This window comes from Strongylocentrotus purpuratus, unplaced genomic scaffold (assembly GCF_000002235.5).
Source record: "Strongylocentrotus purpuratus isolate Spur 01 unplaced genomic scaffold, Spur_5.0 spur5_scaffold_16, whole genome shotgun sequence".
NCBI lineage: Eukaryota > Metazoa > Echinodermata > Echinoidea > Camarodonta > Strongylocentrotidae > Strongylocentrotus > Strongylocentrotus purpuratus.
Window position 1 is genome coordinate 3968774 of NW_022145601.1, and position 19295 is coordinate 3988068.

Genomic DNA, 19295 nt, shown 5'->3' on the forward strand with positions numbered 1-19295 from the left:
CGTCGACGACAATGACCATTTGCGCATAACAATTTAGCCTTTGGCCCCGGGTTTATAGGGTTAAATTTGTAGATATTGGAACATTTGATTTTGTCGGTAATTAATTGGTGGCTTGTTTTGTCGGGAATCGTTGACCTCTATCCCCCCCCCCCCCCCACTGAAAAAGGACTAGCGACGCCACTGACGACACATCAGGCCTATACTTGCGTTTTGTGAGAGGCTCAAGTATCCGGGCCAGCTATTTATAGTTGAGTAAGTTTTGAAGAAAAACAAAAACGAGTACTCGCTCTCCAATCGGGGAATTTCGAATGTCATCACATATATGTTTTTTTCCTTTTAACATAATAATTGTTTTGCGACTCAACTCAGGCCTGACTAAATATAAACTTTTTCGTAAGGCAACAGACAAGTAATTTAGTCATATACCTGATTAACATTTGAAGATTTCCTACACTAGTGCCTGGCCGTGCGTGTTCCATATTTGAACACCAAGTTGCACCTGAAATTGCAACATGTGCATTATAAGCTCCAAACGCTTTCTTTCAAACAAATACACCAACAAAAAATCCCCAAAGCTTGAATGCATACTATTTCACAAGATGTAATTAAACAATATGAATTATATTAATGATACACTGACATGTACATGCAAATACATGATAATTTTTGCGCTTCTTGCTCCCAGCAAGATAGTTTCCTTCTACATTTAATTTTGTTGCTGTTATGAGTTTATGAGTTTATATTCATATTTTGTTATCAAACAAGAATAAATAAATGAATATATAAATACATTTGTACAATGATAATTGTAAATTGATGCAGGCGCGGATCCAGGATTTATTAGGGGAGGGGGCCCAACTTTTTTCTTTTTTGCTCCCGAAAATTTGAAAATCGCGCCGGCCGAAAAGTTGCTCAGTGGGGGGGGGGGGGGGGGGGGGGGGGGGGGGGGGGGTACAGAGCACATTTTTTTTTTTCCTCCCGAAATTAATTCATTAATTAATAATAACAAGACACAGGCGCGGATCCAGGATTTATTAGGGGAGGGGGCCCAACTTTTTTCTTTTTTTGCTCCCGAAAATTTGAAAAAACCGCGCCGGCCAAAAATTCGCTCAGTGGGGGGGGGGGGGGGGTAGAGAGGCCTTTCTCCGCGTTACACATCTTGTTTGCAGAAAAATTGCAACTGATATTCCTTCTTTCTTTTCCTCTTTTGTTTCTTTCCCTTTCCTTCCTTCTCTCTTGTTTTGCGCGGGGGGGGGGACAACAGCATGGGCGGCAAGGCCCTTCCGGCCCCCAATCTCCTTCTTTTCGCTTTTTTCTTTTCTTCTTCTTTTTCTCTTATTTCCCTTTCCCTTCTTTTCCTTCCTTCTCTCTCTCTCTTTGCTAAGGGGGGGGGGGGAGGGGTATAAATCGGGACAAATTGCAACTGATCTCCCTACCTTTCTTCTTCCTCTTTTTTCCCCCTTTCCCTTCCCTTACTTCTCTCTCTCTCTCTCTCTCACACATTTTAGTTTGCTGAGGGAGGCAGGGGCCTTTCGCCCCCTCCCCCGATCCACACGAATTTGGTGGGATTAATCGCAACTGATCTTTGCTTCTTTTCACCCTTTTCTTTTCTTCTTCCTCTTTTGTATTCCATTTTAGCTCTCCTCTTTCCCAACTGATATCCCTTCTTTTCTTTTCATCTTTTGTTTCTTACCCTTTCCTTCCTTCTCTCTTGTTTTGCGGGGGGGGGGGGGGGGGGGTGAGGCAACAGCATGGGCGGCAAGGCCCTTCCACCCTCCCCCCCCCCCGATCTCTTCTTTTCCCCTTTTTCTTTTCTTCTTCCTTTCCTCTTCTCTCTTCTTTCCCTTTCCTTCTTTTCCTTCCTTCTCTCTCTCTCTCTCTTTGTTTGCCAGGGGAGGGCAGGCGAAGGCCTTTCGCCCCCGATCCACACCGCGTGATGGGAAAAACCACAATTGATCTCCCGTACCTTTCTTTTCTTTCCCTTTCCCTTCTCTTCCTTTCTCTCTCTTTTAAGTTTGCTGTAGAAGGGGGGGGGGGACAAGGGCCATTTGCCCTCCCCCGATCCCCAACTTGTTGGCGGGAAAACTGCAACTGATATCCCCTTCTTTTCTTTCTTTCCCTTTATCTCCTCTTTTCCCTTTTTTCTTTCCCTTCTCTTCCTTCTCTCTTTCTTTTTGCTTGGGGGGGGGGGGGGGGGAACAACCTGGGAAGCAAAGCCCTTTCGGCGGCTCCCCGATCTCCTTCTTTCCCCTTTTCTTTTCTTCTTCCTTTCCCTTTGTCTCTTCTTTCCCTTTCCTTTATTTTTCCTTCCTTCTTTCTCTCTCTTTCTCTCTCTCTCTCTCTCTCTCTCTCTCTCTTTTGCTGAGGGGGGGGGGAGGGGGTGGCAAAGGCCTTTCGCCCCGATCTCCTTCTTTTCCCCCTTTTCTTTTCTTCTTCCTCTTCTTCCTTTCCCTTACTCTCCGCTTTACCTTCTCTCTCTCTCTGACTCTCTCTCTCTCTCTCTCTTCATTTTTTTGTTGGCGGTTTGGGGTCAAGACCCTCTCGCCCCGCGCCCCCCCCCCCCCCCTCCCCATGGACCCGCGCCGGGAAGACCTGTAGTGTAGTCCCTAGCTAGCTGGCAAAGCTGAATATCGGTTATCCAGTCGTTTCATTCATTAAGTATAATTATACTTGTATTAGTGGGGGCTGTTAGGGATATTTTGGTGCAGATTCTTCTAAAAGCACCAAACTTGCCCCAGAGGTAGATTATACCATACTATTACGATTTCTGCCGGACGCCAAGAAGGGCGCTCTCTGGGACTGCCATCTTGGGCAAATCCAAAATGGCCACTATCTGAGTTAAAGGTCAAGCGTAGTTCCAAAAGGAAAAGCGCTTGTATGATTATAGTTTATATATTTATAGGGTTTTGGGGGTCAGAGAATCTGATTTTGATGTTCTTTCATTGATTTGAGGTCTCCTTGGGGCTGCCTTACTCGTCATATTGGTCAAATCCAAAATGGCCGCCATCTGAGTTACAGGTCAAGTATAGTTATGAAAAGAAATGGGCTAGTATGATAAAAGTTGATGAATTCATTGGGTTTTCGGGGTCGGATAATCTGATTATGATGTTCTTTTATCCATAAGCGAGTTCGTAATTGCACACTCCGCATGCGCCAAAATCGGGAACGAACTTTTACAAAGATTACATGAACATAAAGAGAGCTGAGAGAGGAACTGTAATTTGTTTTTGTGTGCTGGCCTTTCCTTTGTGAATGATCACATCTGACACATCAGTCACCGAAAATCATTTCTGAATGTCGGAATTGGTTCTTTATAGTAAACTTTACTTGGAATCTGGTCATCGGTAAAGTATTATCGGCATTATCGTGATCCAAGTCCCCAAGGACTCGACCTTTATGTCTAGACGTTGCATAATGCAATTCGTATTGGTATTTTATTCCATCTCAGAGTGATTATAGACGTTATTTTTTAAGGATAATAAAGATAAAGCTGTCTGGGTTTATAAATTGATATTTAAATTGCACTGCTCCTACTTCGTGCTTTGTTCACACTCTCCCTGTTCTATAAAGGGTGTTTTCTTTATTTGATCATCAACAGAAGCAAAATGCTAGGCCACGAACTTTTCGAAGCGTGACCAGATTATAAGTATGCTTAAATGGGGTATTGATGTATGTAGAAAAAACAGGATTAAGATCCCATGCAACGCTTCGAAATTTAAAAGAAGAATAAGAAAAATAAAGTTGAGATTTCACCTTTATGTCTAGACGTTGCACAATGCAATTCGTTTTGGTATTTTAATTCCATCTCAGAGTGATTATTTCTTAAATGAAGTGAAAGGACTCTTGAAAATAAAATAGCCCTTTCAGTTTCATTTCGCACCAGAAAGCACGATCACATCACTCCAGTCATCCGCACCCTACATTGGCTCTTAATTCCCCAACGTATCCAATTCAAGATTCTTCTTCTCACGTTCCACATCATCCATCAACACGCACCATCATACCTGATTGAACTGATCTCACCCAAACAGACTACCGGCATGAACCTTAGATCATCATCCAGACCCCAGCTCGCACTTGGTCCTCGCACCCACAACCGCTATGGTAACAGGGCCTTCTCAGTCTGTGCCCCCACTCTTTGGAACATTCTCCCCGCCCATATCCAGGACTCACCCACCATTGACATTTTCAAAAAGAATCTAAAAACTCATCTATTCTAAAAGCAACCCAAATAACTCTAAAATAAGTTCGAATAAATATTACCATGCCTTCATTATGTCTTTTCAAATTATTACTATTACTGATATAATGTGTAAATTCCAAGGAATTTACATGTTTTGTTAATTTCTTTAGTAATGTTAGTAATGTTTGATCTTCTTGGTAATTTGAGTAATGTCAATTTGTTAAGTTATGATAGAAATATTTGATTTTCTTGTTAATATAAGTAATGATAATTAGTTAAGTTATGTAGGTAATATTTTTTTTCTTGGTAATTTGAGTAATGTTAATTCCATTAGTAATATCGATTTTGTTTGAAGTAATTTTGATTTGTGTACATGTACAGCGCTTTGAAACTTTTGTCACAAGCGCTATATAAATTTGTCATATTATTATTATTATTATTTATTTCATTTTAGACATAAACTCTAATCCATCCTTTGATATTTAAACTGCACTACTCCTACTGTGTGCTTTTTCACACTCTCCCTGATCTATAAAGACTGCTTTCTTTATTTGATCATCAACAGAAGCGAAAGGCTAGGCCACGAACTTTTCGAAGCGTGACCAGATTCCAAGTATGCTTAAATGGGGGCATTAATGTATGTAGAAAAAAAAAACAGGATTAAGATCCCATGCAACGCTTCGAAATTTAAAAGAAGAATAAGAAAAATAAAGTTGAGATTCAACCTTTATGTCTAGACGTTGCATAATGCAATTCGTTTTGGTATTTTATTCCATCTCAGAGTGATTATAGAAGTTATTTTTTAAGGATAATAAAGATAAAGCTGTCCGGGTTTTTAAAGATAATGCGTCAAAACAAATCGAACAAGCTGTTTATTTCTTTATTCATGGTCTGTTTCTACTGTTTATCTATTTTCATTGCCAACCCTCGAAAACGAATTTAGTATGCATTTCACAGAGGAAGTTTGCATAGGAGAACTATATATATATATATATATATATATATATATATATATATATACATACATATATATATATATATATATATACATATATATATATATATATATATATATACAAATTATTTATTGGGCTTATTTTGCTTTCTAATGGATCCGTACAATATGGCACAGCTTTAGGGGCCTGGAAGAGCCCCTACCAGGGGTTCCAGGGCGAAGCCCTAGGATGCTCTCGAGTTTATTTGACTTTCAAGAGAAAGTGTCTCTAAGATATAAAGAGAGGTTATTTCTTCAATGAAGTGAAAGGACTCATGAAAATAAAATAGCCCTTTCATTTCATTTTAGAAATAAACTCTAATCCATCCCTTGATATTTAAATTGCACTGTTCCTACTTCGTGCTTTGTTCAAACTCCCCTTGATCTATAAAGGGTGCTTTCTCTATTTGATCATCAACAGAAGCAAAATGCTAGGCCACGAACTTTTCGAAGCGTGACCAGATTCAAAGCATGCTTAAATTAAGATTAAGGATTAAGATCCCATGTAACGCTTCGAAATGTAAAGAATAATGAGAAAACTAAAGTTGAGATTCGACCGTTATGTCTAGACGTTGCTTAATGCATTTCGTATTGGTATTATCTCCCGTCTGACAGTGATTAGAGACGTTATTTATATGGATAATAAAGATAAAGCTGTCCGGGTCTTTGAATATAATGCTTCAAAACAAATCAAACAAGCTGTTTATTTCTTTATTCATGGTCTGTTTCTACTGTTTATCTATTTTCCTTGCCAATCCTCGAAAACGAATTTATTATGCATTTCACAGAGGAAAGTTTGCATATTGATGAAACATATGGGCGCAGGCCAAGATTTAAACCCACTCAAGTGTGAATTTGGCGCATCTTCACTCATCTTCTTCAACTAGGAAATGGACTTCATTGTAGCCTTAGGACAGGATGGTGAATTAAAATTGATAAAAGAACATCATAATCAGATTATCCGACCCCGGAAACCCCATGAATTCATCAACTTTTATCATACTGGTCCTTTTCCTTTTGAAACTACGCTTGACCTTTAACTCGGATGGCGGCCATTTTTTATTTGGCCAATATGGCCAGCATGACAGCCCCAAGGAGACCTGCAATAGTGATACAAGCAACATCAAAATCAGATTCTCTGACCCAGAAAACCCCCTTACTATATAATTTTTTTTATCATTTTAGCTCTTTTCCTTTTGGAACTACTATTGATCTGGAACTATCAAATGGCGGCCATTTTGGATTTGACCAATATTACCAGTATGACCCGAGGAGATCTCAAATCGATGAAAGAATATCATAATCAGATTCTCTGACCCCGAAAACCCCATAAATATATAAACTTTTATCATACTAGCCCATTTTCTTTCGTAACTACACTTGACCTGTAACTATCAGATGGCGGCCATTTTGGATTTGACCAATATGACCAGTATGGCAGCCCCAAGGAGATCTTAAATTGATGAAAGAATATCATAATCAGATTCTCTGACCCCCAAAACCCCATAAATATATAAACTATTATCATACAACCGCTTTTCCTTTTAAAACTACGCTTGACCTTTAACTCAGATGGCGGCCATTTTGAATTTGCCCAATATGGCATACCCAGAGGGTACCCTTCTTGGCGTCCGGAAGAAATCGTAAAAGTATGGTATAATCTACCTCTGGGCCAAATTTGGTGCTTTTAGAAGAATCTGCACCAAACAACCCCTATTTAGCCCTAACAGCCTCCACTATATTGACTATGTATATTATGTGTGGACTAGAGTACGGACATTCGGTGCGGCAGGCGGACTATTGGTGCGAGACCTCTTCCGCATGGATTGTCCGTCAGACATTTGAGGCGCGCACCGATCGTCCGCTCTCGATCGATCTCTAATAGTCGGACGATCGGTGCGGATTACATTCTACGCGGTCACACCGGCCATACGTAAATGGCAGTGACGGTAACGACGAATTAGGAGGAAGGGGTGCATACGTGAACTACAAGCGTATTGGGGATGATCATACTATCATTTTAGAGTGTGCAATCTGGTTTAGAATCCAGCATAATATATTTATTAAAAAAGAGGTTCACATAAAAGCACTCATGATAAAGCCGCGCCCGGCCCCTACAACATCATTTTGGATTTTCAGATGATGGGGCGGGTGGCAGGGGTAGGGGGCAAAGTTCGCCCCACTCTTCAAGTACCCCCCCCCCAAAAGGGCCACTTTTACTATGTAAAGATGTGCCCCTTCCCTTTTTAACTCGGATAAGCGCACATTTCATCAACACATGTGCCCCCTTTCCTATCTGATAAGGGCTATTTAGAAAAATGAGGCCCTTCATAAATAAAAAGTGTCCCTTTTCATCTCTGGTAAATGACCATTTTTATATATGAAGTTAATTCGTTTCACTTCAGTGCGCTCTTCACCTCCGATAATTGCCCCTATTCGAATCTGAGAGATGCTCATTTTACCTTGAAAAGTACCCCTTCCCCTTCTGATAAGTACTCTTTTCATCTATGATGGGTGCCCATTTTCACCTTTGCTAACTGCCCTTTAATTTTGAATCGTGCCCCTTTTCCTTTCTATATAGGGACCTATCCCCTTTTCATAAATGCCCCTTTTCACCTCTGATAAATCAATTTCTGATGGATGCCCCTTTTCCGTCGACAAATGCCCATTTCCCATACTCATAAGTGCCCTATCTCATTTCTGGTGAGTGCCTCCTTTCAGGTGTAAGAAGTGCCCAGTTTGAACCTTTGATAATTACTCTTTGTACCTTGACACATGCTCCTTTTCTTTTCTAATAAGTGTCTTTAACCCTTTCGATATGTGTCCCCTTAACCTCTCATCATCGGGGGGGGGGCACGTGCCCCCCTAACCTGCTCATCATTAGTCTTGCACCAAATTTAAAGCGACTAAGAGTAATTTCCCCTAAAGCTCGCTCGCTCGCTCGCATTTATAGATGATACAATTATATGTCACTTTAAAACAAATGGTTTTTTAGTCTTCCGTGATGCTTATAACCCCATCATGATTTTTTTTCCCCTCTTTATAAGATGTAATTTTTTACTCTACGACCTCACAGATCTTACATTTTTTCTCGCTCGCTTTGCTCGCTCGCAAATGAATATTCAGACAATCACACTTAGCCGAAAGTGTGATGCTTAAGCAATAACTTGTATGATATATAAGGAAAAACAAATATTGAAATCGTCCCTGATAATGGGATCACACTGAAAGGGTATATACCAATGTCTAAAAAAATGTATATTTTCGCTTTGAGATTTCGCTTTGTAGGTGCCCTTTTTGTTGGTGCTTTCCACTTTGGAAATAGCTCCTCCGCCCCTGCTTACGCATTAGCGCCAGCGTTAATTTCACGCTGGCGCGCACAGGGTGTGTGTGTGGGGGGGGGGGTTCCTCTCTAGCTCTGAAGCTGATTTTTTTTTATACCTAGATTCGTGCGATTCGGTTAATACTTTTAGAGGGAGTCTGATGGGTGATGTGCGCCCCTCTGAAGCTGACATTTTTTTGGATTTTTTGAAACTGGATTCGTGCGTTTTGGTTAACAATTTTTTGGGGAGTCTGATTTGATTTCAAAACACCTGCAGTTAATGCGTGATGGTGTTGCAGCCTCTCTTTCCCCGAAAATTTAAAAATTACCAATATGCATTTGTTATATCTTATCTCGTATATTTTGGTGACAATTAACACTTTTCACAACATACATAAGCTCAAATTTCCGCTCACTCGCTTCGCTCACTCGCCAAATTATTAAACCAGGAAATAGATATTCGGGCAAGAGGCTTCAGCCCCCACTGATGGAAATGTCAAAAAAATTGCGCGCGAGCATAACTTAAAAACGGGGAATGTTGATATCGGACAAGAGATGTGACGTGAGCATGTCCCCTTTCCAAAATAATTGTGCCCGTTTGTAGGTACCAATACACTATTAAAGTACAGTGCTTCTAATATGACCTTGTCAGTATTGGTAAGTTTATATAACGGTCTGCGCGAATTTCGAATTTCCGGCCCCCCTATTGGAAAATCCTGGATCCGCGCCTGTATATTTTAATCAGGCGATAGCATGCCCCAAATTCCAAAGGGACAATGTGCTTCCGTTTTGCCCCCAACACGTGATTACACATTGTACCTATGCGCTCTCCGTCGTCAATGACAATAGCGATAAAATGTTCATTGGGAATAGTTGTTTTTTCCTGCGGTACAACGTATAGCAGGAAAATGTTGTATATGCGGATCCGTTTAATGATTACGTAATGGGAGTGGCGAGACGCCACGATCCCGCGAAGCGGGATGGTTTGAATAACTTAGGCAGGTGTAAGTTATTGTATTGAGAAGGAAAGGAATGTTCAGAAAGGCATAATAAGAGAGGGAAATGGTGTGGTAGCCATTCTAGCTTTGTTAGACACTTGATACACGACACAAATTTCAAGTGGAAATTTTAATACAGAACAATAGTTTGGTGTTTGTTTTTGTAGGAGGTATAGAGATTCAAATAGATTATTTTTATTGGGACGATTTGCCATTAGGTTTTTCCAGAGCATTTGCCTTATTTAGTTTATCTCTGGTTTTTTCAACCTAGGGAATCGGTCCGGGCATGGGGCAAAAAGGCAAAGCCCCATGCAGGTTAGGGATCAAATTTAATTTTACAACGTCAGTATATACTTAGGTGTGAACGTTGACGATTGAGATTGAAATTATGCAATGTTAACAATATTTACATTTTATATTTGTAAAATCAAGAATGAGCTTAAAAATTGAAATTATTTTGATGTTCAAAATGATATAATAACAAAGATTGTTCATGATTGTTCAAAAAGATACAATTCGAATAAAAGCTGGCTTGGTCGGTCTGGCAGGCTTTCCCATAAAGTTTGTTATTGATGTACTCTGTGAGTCATTAACTGAGTAATGAAGGATGAGAATATACTAGAAAGTCAATAGCCTTTTGGGGCTATTTGCAATCAGTAAAAACCAAGCAGAAGAGAACAAACAAGAACAAACAAAAAACAAACAAACAAACAGGACATTAAGCAATAACTCTTTTCAACAAGTAATGATGCGATCTCTTTCCATAAACCAGCAACTTTAGGATCAGTGCAAACACTCAACATTTTAGATTGAGTGTTATCAAGATCATGCATGCCATATTGATTTCGTGACATGATACAGGTACTTTTTATCATTTTTGAGTCGGTATCAAGGTCAGATAAAAAAGCGTATAAGAGTATCAAACGATGGAAAAAATACAATATTTTTCCTCTTCCATTCTGTAAACATTCATATTTATAATGAAATGTAATATTATTCATATTTTTTTTTTTTTTTTTTTTTGCCGCTGGCTAATGAGTAATGTTATTTAAAAATATTTCGAGCCATCGACACGCAATGTCAACAATTCCTCAGTAACACTATTAAGACCGACACGAGACCGAAAAACCGACCAAACAAGCAATTACATGACGAAGAATGGCCAATTATTCGTCGTTTTGGGGTCGGTGTAGATTCGGATTGGCGTTCCGACTGAGGTACTACCTGAACGGGGTCTATTCGCTATTCATAAGGACCGCTATTCATAAGGTCTGCTATTCATAAGGACCGTTATTCATAACGTGTAAATTCCCGTACTTCCTGGTCCGCTATTCATAATGGCAAAAGAGGGTCGCTATTCATAAAGAAAGAAGGTTCGTTAATCATAAGGACCGCTATTCATAACGTGAGATGAGGGTCGCTATTCATAATTCATATTAAGGGTCATTAATCGTAAGGACCGCTATTCATAATATGAAATCAGGGTCACTATTCATAATACGACGAGAGGGTCGCTATTCATAATACGAAATAAGGTTCATTACTTATAAGGGTCGCTATTCATAACACGGGAAGAGGGTCGTTATTCATAATACGAAATGAGGGTCGCTATTCATAATAAGAAATGAGGGTCGCTATTCATAATAAGAGAAGAGGGTCGCTATTCATAATACGAAATGAGGGTCGCTATTCATAATAAGAAATGAGGGTCGCTATTCATAATAGGAGAAGAGGGTCGCTATTCATAATAGGAGAAGAGGGTCGCTATTCATAATACGAAATGAGGGTCGCTATTCATAATACGAAATGAGGGTCGCTATTCATAATAAGAAATGAGGGTCGCTATTCATAATAGGAGAAGAGGGTCGCTATTCATAATAGGAGAAGAGGGTCGCTATTCATAATAGGGGAAGAGGGTCGCTATTCATAATAGGAGAAGAGGGTCGTTATTCATAATAGGAGAAGAGGGTCGCTATTCATAATACGAAATGAGGGTCGCTATTCATAATACGAAATGAGGGTCGCTATTCATAATAAGAAATGAGGGTCGCTATTCATAATAAGAGAAGAGGGTCGCTATTCATAATACGAAATGAGGGTCGCTATTCATAATAAGAAATGAGGGTCGCTATTCATAATAGGAGAAGAGGGTCGCTATTCATAATAGGAGAAGAGGGTCGCTATTCATAATACGAAATGAGGGTCGCTATTCATAATACGAAATGAGGGTCGCTATTCATAATAAGAAATGAGGGTCGCTATTCATAATAGGAGAAGAGGGTCGCTATTCATAATAGTTGCCCCCCCCCCCGTGGCTACGTTCCTGGTCCTGTAGGGGGGGGGGCGTCATATAACCCTGAATAGTTGTCTCTTTTTAAAGTAGTTATATTTTATCTGTTATCTTTGATAATTATATAGAGCTCATGTGGTGAGAAAAAATAAAAGTAAAACATAACACACATGTAGTCCTATCGTAAATTGTCCTCCTTGTTGGAAATCTTGCCCCACCACCCTGCCCCCGACTGATCTTATCCAGGCTACGCCACTGAGATATTAAGTACGCCAAGCAGGCCCATTATCCATTTTAGCTTGCTATTTAAGAAACTAGTAATTGTTTATACGACAATAATTTTTTTGTAGAAAGTAATTTGTATTAGGACTTATGGACCTACAAACTATTGAGCGGGATTGGACCTGACCATAAGCCTAGTATCTACCTACCAAGCCCACTCCCCCCCCCCCCCCCCATCAGTACGCCCCGGCGCGGATCAAGAATTTTCCAATAGGGGGGGGGGGGCTGGTGACCGAAATGATGGGACACGTTCATTATTTAGGCATGCCTTTCTTTCTTCAGAAATGTGAGTTTTCAATAAATATTTTCTCCAAATGTTTGTGACCATGTGGTCTACCCCCCCCCCCCCGGCCTATGCTGTAGCCATGGGGTGTCCTCTATCCAGTATGTCGCTTTCTTATTAACATTTAGTTTATTGCTTATGTCATTTTGACTTTTTCGGTATTATGAATAGCGACCCTCATGTCGTATTATGAATAGCGACCCTCATGTCGTATTATGAATAGAGACCTTTCCCATTATGAATAGCGATCCCCTACTCCTATTATGAATAGCGACCCTAATTTCGTATTATGAATAGCGACCCTCATTTTGTATTATGAATAGCAACCCTCTACTCCTATTATGAATAGCGACCCTCTTCTCCTATTATGAATAGCGACCACTACTCCTATTATGAATAGCGACCCTCTTCTCCTATTATGAATAGCGACCCTCATTTCGTATTATGAATAGCGACCCTCTTCTCATTTTATGAATAGCGACCCCTACTCCTATTATGAATAGCGACCCTCTTCTCCTATTATGAATAGCGACCCTCTTCTCTTATTATGAATAGCGACCCGCATGTCGTATTATGAATAGCGACCCCTTCTCCTTTTATGAATAGCGACCCCCTACTCCTATTATGAATAGCGACCCTCTTCTCCTATTATGGATAGCGACCCTCTTCTCCTATTATGAATAGCGACCCTCATGTCGTATTATGAATAGCGACCCTCTTCTCCTATTATGAATAGCGACCCTCGTGTCGTATTATGAATAGCGACCCTCTACTCCTATTATGAATAGCGACCCTTTTCATTGATTATGAATAATGACCCTTATGAATAATGACCCTTATGAATAGCGACCCTCATTTTCCATTATGAATAGCGACCCTCATTTCGTATTATGAATAGCGACCCTCATTTCGTATTATGAATAGCGACCCTCTTTCTGTGTTATGAATACCGACCCTTTTGTAATATTATGAATAGGGACCCTTATGAATAGCAACCCTCTTGTCGTATTATGAATAGCGACCCTCTTCTCCTATTATGAATACCGACCCTCTTCTTTGATTATGAATAGCGGTCCTTCTGAATAATGACCCTTATGAATAATGACCCTTTTCTCCAATTATGAAAAGCCGACCTTATGAATAGCGGTCCTTATGAATAGTGGACCTTATGAATAGCGGACCTTATGAATAGCGGTCCTTATGAATAGCGACATTGACCCACCTGAACATGAGACTGTCTTCGCACACGCCTTCCGCGTTTTTTGTAATACTATCCACTCAGGTGGTCTACCCCAAATAAGAGAACGTTTGTACCTCAGACTTCAACTTCCAGTTCCAAATCACATCGGATAGACAATCATACCCGTATCGCGGGTTGTTGCCTTGGAAACACAATAATATTGCATGACTGTCAGTTTTCCATACAAATTCTAAAGGTATTTCGGTTATGACCACAAAAAAGTGACCGATGGCGACTTTTCCGAATCATCGTCAGTAGGTATATAAAGAAATACAATTGGTCGGAATACTATTGGCACTCTTCCAGAAGAACGGGAAGTGTATTAGAAATACAAAAAGGATGCAGCATGACTTCGTAGTATACATGCAGAAACTTTGAACATTAGAACTCATTCAAGGGTCGTAATAAAAATTCTCAAAAAACCTCCATCAAGAGGTAGATAAATAAATCAATAATTTAATAAATAAATAATGATATACAAGTAAAGAGATAAAGAAGTAAAGATATGAAGAAATAAGAAAATAAGGAAATAAAGAAATAAAGAAAGAGTATTATGCAAATTAATTTTCATAACTGTGTATTATAGGGATTACTGAGAGGAAAATAGGGAAGGTAGGATAGAGATAGGGTGAAAGGTAGGGAGAGAAAAAGAAAGAGCGAGAGACGGAGACAGAGGAGGAGTTTATGGAGAATAAGTGATATAATGTTACAGTTCATTTTACTCCTTTTCAACGTAGCATATATTTTGGTATGAATCGACCCCACGTTCTCAAATAACTTGCTCTATTTGGCTCACGACTTGTTTAGGGATTAAAATCCGGTATTGAACTTTCCAGTGGGAAAAACATGACCGAAGCTTTGACCCGGCAACTATTTCTGCAGAACGTTGGTGAGGAAAGAAGTTAAAGGTCTTGAATTCTGGTCATGAAAACAAAATCACGGCAGAATTCTTGCAGAATATATAGTACAAAATGTACAAAATGTAGGCCTAAAATAAAGGGTCAAAATACCTATAAGACTTGTAAGACTATAAGAGGCACCTGGATTATGAATTTAATAGAAATTCTGAAGATTCAGTATAGCAAGATGATGGCACATGTGGGCTGGTTGGGTTCATCAGGCCTTATTCTTAAATATCGGTTTGGATGTTTTGCTTTTGAGAGGCTTTTACTTAATTTTAAGACAGCAACTTTTATTTAATATTCCTGCACTTTTCCTCGCCGGAAGAAAAATCTCTTCGAAATGGTTATTAATAACTAGGAACGTCTTTTAGACAATTTCTCACAATTTGCCACTTGACTTGACAAAAAATTTCAGGACAACCTTTAAGCACATTGACGGATCTTCCGATATGTCGGCTAACCCAGTTCCCAGGTGCGAGGTAGGTAAACATCAACATGAATTTCTCACTGGAATAAAATAAACATGCATGACTAGATCCCACGACTGATATACATGTGTAGAGTAGAAAAAGAAGAAGAAAAAGAAGAAGAAAAAAAAGAAGAAAAAGAAGAAAAACGAGAAGATAAGAAGACGAAGAAGTAGAGGAGGAAGAAGAGGAAGAAGAAGAAAGAGAGGAGGAAGAAGAAGAAGAAGAAGAAGAAGAAGAAGAAGAAGATGAAGAAGAAGAAAAAGAAGAAGAAGAAGAAGAAGGAGAGGAAGAAGAAGAAGAAGACGAAGAAGACAGGAGAAGAAAGAAGGGAAGGAGCAGGGGAAAAAAAGAAGAGCAGTGGAAGACGAGACATTTTAGAAAAATCATAAAAAGTAAATGATTTGCATTGAAAACGTGGAAGGAATTACAGTTTTAAAAAACGACGTCGTACCTGTGTGATTGTAAAGTTCATTCGCCTGTTTCAAGTTGGTATCCCATAAATCATAGATATCATGGATAGAAACAGATTTGTTTAATAAACGAAGTTTTTTTCAACTTGGTATTATGACGTAGCACGCATACCCATACACCCCCCCCCCCCCACACACACACAAAAAAAAGGGGGTGTTGGTGAACTAGAGGGGAGATAAATAAAGGTAGTAGGGGAAGTGGTGAAAGGATGACAAAGCCCCTCCCCAGACCCAAGCTACACCATAGGGACTAGAAAGTTTTTTGAGAGCCAGAGAGAAAAAACAAAACACCCCCAATACACGTTAATTTATTAATTTGTTCATTCGACTAGAGAACGCGTGTAAAGTGCACTATCAGTATTGGAATATCAAATTGATTTTTATAACCTCATACCTCAGGTACTATATATCTTGTCTCAAAAATGCCTGGACACGTATAGTCCTGAACATACATGTATAATTTCGATTGGTTATTTAAAAAAAAAAAAAAAAAACGTCAATGCTAGAACTCTAAATTGACTTTAAAAATCAGATGCTATTGACTGGTATTTTGTTTGAGTTGTTGTTTTGTCTAGCAGTGTGCAGATAATTTCCACTTTAGCTCATACCTTCAAGGATAAAGACGATTAACCCCGTCTGGAACGAGATTATTCCACTACATCAAAACACAGTAGCCCCCAATATGAAACAAAACACCCAACCGGGGCGTTACGTCAATTTTAGTTAAACCCCTATTGAATGGAGAAAAGCACACATGCGACCTACTTTTCCCAATTTCCTTTATACTGATATGCGTGAATGTTACATGACCAGAAGGTAAAAAAAGAGCGGGAAATGTTGAGGAAATTGTTGAGTATGTCAGGTAAGAGTCATTTCCTAACAGTAGACCTTGAGAGAGAGAGAGAGAGATAGAGAGAGAGAGAGAGAGAGAGAGAGAGAGAGAGAAAGAGGGGGAGGGAAGGGAAGAGGGAGAGCCTTTGTTCCATAAAGGTTGATATTGACATTCATAAAGGGCTAGTCAACTTCAATCTTTCTTCACGTAATAGAAATGATTCGTCAATGTATATTACGTTGTTGTCATGGTGAAAGTAGTCAGGGATTTTTGTTAAGCGTTCACAGTTCACAATGTAAAGCCTGTGGTCAGTTTTTACTGCATGGTATCCGTGCAAAAAGGAAAGTTGCAGGGGTTGTTGTTATATATTCATTAGAGCCAATCGCTCTTATCGCATGACCGCGATATTGAATGGATGATTTTGTGAAAGCTGCTATAATCATTGGTATGAATGAATATAATTGTGTTTTGCATTAACCGTCTGAAAATAAAAAGGTTTTTCTCTAAAAATATTGAATAAACTGAGCTTATGATTTCCAATGTCCTCAGAAGATAAAAACACGTCTCAGGCATGTCTAACAGTAAAAACAGATTTTATTTATTTATTTTTAATTTGTTTAAACTTTACTGCGTAAAAACTGAACCACATCGCTCAAAGCCTTAAACAATAATAACCTGTAGAAAATTTGAACGAAAAACGGATGGGGTTTAATATGTTCAATAAATTACTTGAAAGCAAGTTCCGTTCTATGAACAGAGGAATTTTCTCTATTTAAATCTCGGTTGATAAAATGTTGCTGTTATTGGTTTCGTTAGACGGTTTTCTAAAAACTCATCACTCAATGTCTCCTCCAGTGAAATTAGCTATTTCCGTCATAATAATCATGTTTACCTAAAAAGGTTGGATAACAGGTAAAGAATGTTTGTATAAATCCTAACATGAGCCTGGGGCACCATATGGGAGGGGTAACCCCCTTTCCTTTTCTTGAAGACTCTGAATATTTACCAATCTGCAGTATTGGAATTTTGCCATGCCCTGAAACACTTAAGGCAACTTCCATAATCCAGCCTACATTATGACTGAAGATTAAACTTTTTTAAATGTGATTGAAAGGAGTTAACTCTATTTATCAAAGTATATGACTTACGCCTTTCTGGTGCCAAACAGTCGCAATATTCATGTATAAAAGGGGCCGGGTGTCGCGAGGTCGTTAGATAAAGAGGTTTCACGAGACTACTGAAATTCGTTGAACAAGAAAAAAAGGTAGAGTCCGTTTTTTCAGTTGCCCGACCAAAGTTTAGAAAAATCCTCACATCGTTTTAATTTGCAGATGTAATGTTATCATTTTGAAAATATAGAAGGGCCGGATGTCGCGAGGTCGTTAGATAGAGAGGTTTCACTAGACTACTGAAATTCGTTGAACAAGAAAAAAAGGTAGAGTTCCGTTTTTTCAGTTGCCCGACCAAAGTTTAGAAAAATCCTCACATCGTTTTAATTTGCAGATGTAATGTTATAATTTTGAAATAATAAATTGTGAGTACACTTGCGTGTGGGTAAGAATGTGCGATTTTAGATGGGCGAGCGTTTGTGTGGATGTGCAGAAAATTACATCATTAATTCCCCATTTTCCAAGCAGTTGAAACACTAAGGTAAAGAGATTGTGGTAGAAACTTAACGGTACGTCATATAGCTCTGCGGTGCCTTTAAATCCCTCATTAAATTCTCATTCTTAGGTCGGCCCCTTGATAATGTTGAGCAGGGCTGCTTTATTAAATGCAATGTTAGCTCCACTTTTTCCCTAATGCCTGATTTCCACAATGGTTTCATGTGCCAAGCTTCATCCAAAAACAGACTTCTCTCTCATCACAAGCATGCCAAAGTGTGGCGGATTAGGGATGACGAAATAAGAGGGGAGGGGAACCTGTGATGGACAGGTGCCATGGTATACATGTTCGTTACATACAATTTAATGCAAAATATAATCGGTACATGCACTTCCACTCCTCCCTCTCTCTTTCTCTCTCTCTCTCTCCTTTATCCTCATTCATCTCTCTAGCTCTCATTTCAGCTCAACCTCTCTCTGTCTCTCTCTCTCTCTCTCTCTCTCTTTCTCTCTCTCTCTTTCTCTCTCTCTCTGTCTCTCTATCTCCCTCATTAGAAAGTCGCATTCAGTGGGTGGTTATACGACAATACTGTCTCTCTCTCTCTGTCTCTCTCTCTCTCTGTCTCTCTCTCTCTCTCTCTCTGTCTCTCTCTCTGTATGTCTCTCTCTCTCTCTCTCTCTCTCTCTCTCTCTCTCTCTCCTCCTTCTTCCTTTTTCCTATCCTGTCCGGTCAACTTTGTTTAAAGATAAACTCCAGTACTGGTAAAAAAAAAAAAAAAAATTCTCACAGAATCAAACGAAACTTACACTGAATGTTCAAGATTACAAATAAATGACATGTGCCAAACAATTTTGGAAGAAAATGTATACTGGCTGAGTAATGAGCATAGAAAGACAAGGAAATCAAGGTAGTACTAGCCCCGACACCATGTGTGTTGTCCCATATAAAGCTTTCTATGTGAGTGCTTGTTACTTTACCAAGACTCGGTCAAATTTATTATGATTTTGATGACTCCAGAACCTTGCAGTGCACACCAATACTTACATGCTACATGATCAACTGTTTCTGATCCTTTCCACACATTTTCTTTCACAATTCAATCGCATTACCAGTACTAAAGTTTATCTTTAAGGGTGCTATGGTTCTTTGATTTCATCAAAATAGGTCGTCGCTCAATAGCGTTAAAACTTGGATAATTCTTTGTGGGGGAGCATTACAGTATTATGGTGACGATTGCATAGATTTTCAGGGATCAGACTTAAGCTAAGAATTTTCCCCGTAAATAACCTGTAAATACCACAGTGACACATGATGCTTTGAGTTTGACTTGCAAGCATAACGCGCTTCGTCATGCGTGCCTCACAGAGCTCTGGTTTATAAAGGGTTTAGGTGACCTTTTTCTGTATTCATTGTCTTTATAATAT